Below are 3,887 nucleotides of genomic sequence, written 5' to 3' on the forward strand. Positions count from 1 at the left end.
ACACGAACACCTTTATTCTTTGACGCGAAACTTGACTATTTACAATATTTACAGAGGTAAGCGCGATCCGATGCACAGCACAAGAGTGCGAATTGCCAATCAGACCGCCTTACAAAAACCGAGAGTAATAGTATCATTGCTGAACTTTAGCGAGTGCTAGAAAAGGAGTACAAGCCGCGTTACCGAATCGTTGGCAAGTGCTGCGAGGGTCGGTAGCGAGAAGACTGCCTCAAGCAGCGTCGGCTCGCTCCCCCTTCCCCTCTCAGTTCGGCCGAAATCTCGCCTCGGCACTTCCGGTCGAGCAAGTGACAAACAAGTTGTTTTCGCAAATTAAAAAAAGAGACAAATAAAGTCACTTGTCGGTCGTTTGACCATCAAGCATGCCGTGTGGAAAATTCCGAAGCGAGATATCAGCCGTTACCTGCGTGTTATGCTGAATTTTAAGCTGGTTTTGAACATTTACACATACACACACATTATATACTTAACACTTTTGGATATATTTTCCATAAGTGGGAAATCCTAATATATTTTAATAAATAATAGTAGGTAATTTAAATAAACGTGTAGAACAAAGGTATTACAAACTTGTGTATTGTGAAAACTAATATACTTACAGGTGTCTTTTTCTTAGTATAATTTGGGGATGGTAACAATTCCGGTAAAAGAACAAGAGCTCTCAAATTAACTGTAAAATAAATAGCAAATGCATAAATATTAAATATGCAAGCAGAATGATATATAATCATCGAAGACATTTTAAATAATATGTATTGCATAATAATGTTATTACCATTGTCCAAATCTGCAACTTTTTCTAGTAAATAAGGCTTATATATAGAGCAAAAGTGTAAAATTCTGGGAGCGTAAAATTCAGGAAATTTTTGTAACAGTTTGTCTTTGCTGGGGAACATTGAAACAAATTTTCTGTGTATCTGAAATAATGCATGAAATTATAATTCTATCTTAAATTACATATATACAATACAATTGACATATACATATTTTTAATACTATATCTTACAATATACAAATATATTTATAGTATTATTCCTTATAATTATATCTCTAAATTATATAATTTAATATTCAATTCTAAAGTAAGATTTTATATACAGGGTGGACCATTTTAATCCATCCAGTCGAATATCTCGAAAAATAAGCACACTAGGAAAAAATGTTTCAGACAAAAATTGTAGGTCTTCGAGGGAGACATAAGATGATAACATTGGTTTGACCCTGAGTGGCGTTATCAAGGTCAGGACAAGGTCACTTTGAATTTTTTAAATGGAACCCCCAATTTTTCATTACATGTTCTTATAGCACGCCTCGAGAACTTTCCAAAACACATAAATAAAATATTTTTTTATGAAATAAATCTTGAGTTATGAAGCTTGAAAGTTGGAGTACTGTCGGCATTAGCATTATCCAAGGTGTCCAAACACTAGCTAAAACTTTTTGAATGTTGTTCAGGATCATGACATTGATAAAGGCCAACGACCTAGGCCATCTTTAGCTAGTGTTTGGACACCTTGGATGATGCTAATGCCGACAGTACCCCAACTTTCAAGCTTTATAACTCAAGATTTATTTAATAAAAAATATTTTATTTATTTGTTTTGGAAAGTTCTCGAGGCGTGCTATAAGAACATGTAATGAAAAATTGGGAGTTCCATTTAAAAAATTCAAAGTGACTTTGTCCTGACCTTGACGACGCCACTCAGGGTCAAACCAATATTATCATCTTATGTCCCCCTCAAAACCTTACAACTTTTGTCTGAAACATTTTTTCCTAGTGTGCTTATTTTTCGAGATATTCGACTGAATGGATTAAAATGGTCCACCCTGTATATGTATGATAATGAATCACATAATAACTTCCTAATAGATATTAATTTTTAAATAATTTAATCTTTCAATTAACTTACCAATTCACCACTATAATCTTTGAATTTTGGATATTTTTTTAAAATGTCCGCTAATGTCCAAGTAGAATTTTTAATTTTTTGTTGCCTATTAGGGATTGCCTTGTTTCATCCATTAGCATTGTTATATCTACTTTATTTTTTTCAGAAGGCATTTTCAATACAAGCTCCGAAATTTGAAAGTAATAAATTACGTATTTTTTACATACTGTGATGATAAACGAGAAATATGCGTATTTATTATTTCTGTTTTTAATATATTTTTAAGATTTTATTTATTTTTATATTAAGCATTTCTTCATCAAGAAATATTTCATTTATTTCTTTTTTCTGCCTTTTTATAGCATTTTTTATTTGATTCGATGGCGATGTAACTAATCTTTTTTTTTCCGAAGGGCTTAATTTTACTCCCACAGTTTTTAATCAATATTGAATAAAGCCGCTGTTAGTTTTTTTGTCAAAAAAGTGCTCCTGATTCGAATATGTACATATAATTATTCATATATATACAATATTATGTCAATAATAATTCAAATAATATGCTTACATATCCTTCTGCCGATTGCGATGATCGTAACTTCGGAAATTCTGTTATTATTTCTTTAGCCAATTCGGTTTTTAAATCGCTAGATGGATACCTTTAAAAATAATGATTATGCAAAATGGGAGCGTGCAAATAAGAAATATTCGAAAATTCTATAAAATATGTTTTTTAAAGTAAATAAAATTTTACATGTAACATTATTGAACTTAAATTAAATAAAACTTACATGTCATTATTGAACTTGACGATTTCTGCGTAAACTATTCTTATAAACTCATGACGAGCTTTATTGTCTATTATGCCAGCATTTAGTGCACTTAACAAAGAAGACTTTTTTGTTTGTTTCGCATCGTGTGCTTTTATCCAATCGCGAATATTTAACCTTCCTTTATTATTATTCTATATAATCAGAAATTAATATTATTTTTATTTATGACTTTATTTGTTATTTATTTATTTATTTATTATTTACTTATTTTGTATAAATTTTTTTACTTTTCATAATGAACAAAAAAAATGCGTATATATATTTATATTAATTTAATTTGAATGCATTAAAATTTATATTATATTGTATATATACCTCCTGAATACTATGTTTTTGTTTAATACATGTATTATTTCGAAGTATGCAATCACTTGTTGAAGCTTCTACTTCGGTTTTCCCTGTTGGTGCAGTAACATCAGTGTTGGAAAGTTGCTGTACCGTTTCACTATCTTTCTCAAATGCATTATCATTAATAATGCAGTCCTATAATTACAAAAACATTATACAGATAGGTAAATATTGGAGTGTTACTACAAGTGTAATGTATAGAGTAAATATAAAATATAGTAATATAAAATCAGTAAAAAAAATATCAATTAATTATTTCTATGTTATACATTTAGAAAAGACATATACTTACTACTTGGTTTACTGAATTTATCAAGTTTAAAATTCTTTTTCTTGGGCCTATCTTTATTTGTAATTCTTTTAAATCATTTTCCGTCAACGATAGGAATGCTGTACCATCGACACATTCTTCTAAAGTAAACAAATTAACAAACATCTTTAATGTATCTGTATCAGTTATGTATCTGTGTATGCATGCGCAAGTGTACGTGTGTGTGTAGGTGTGCTTGTGTGCGTGAATGCTATAGCTCGTTCAAAATAATTTATAGTCTGTGTTCTTTTTTTATATAACATTAAATTATATGAATATTATTTCCTGCACACGAGGTAGTTATACAAATATTATAATATAGTATTAAATACATTGTATAACAATGTTCTATAATATATTGTACATGAATTTATTCTGACCTTCAAAGGCACAATGCAGATTTCCAAATCAGTGATGGCGTTGAAATGATATAAGGATTATAAGGATTATAAGGAATACATGGATAATTATATAAGTAAAATTATATAAATA

At 29.6% G+C, this 3,887-nt stretch overlaps 1 pseudogene; it reads right to left on the reverse strand.

Moving 5' to 3' along the window:
* LOC105462770 overlaps positions 1-3,521 on the reverse strand; it is a 5,365-nt pseudogene extending 1,844 nt beyond the window's left edge.
* Positions 3,522-3,887: the final 366 nt, after the last annotated feature.

Source organism: Wasmannia auropunctata, unplaced genomic scaffold (genome assembly GCF_000956235.1).
Source record: "Wasmannia auropunctata unplaced genomic scaffold, wasmannia.A_1.0 LD336095.1, whole genome shotgun sequence".
NCBI classification, from domain to species: Eukaryota; Metazoa; Arthropoda; class Insecta; order Hymenoptera; family Formicidae; genus Wasmannia; species Wasmannia auropunctata.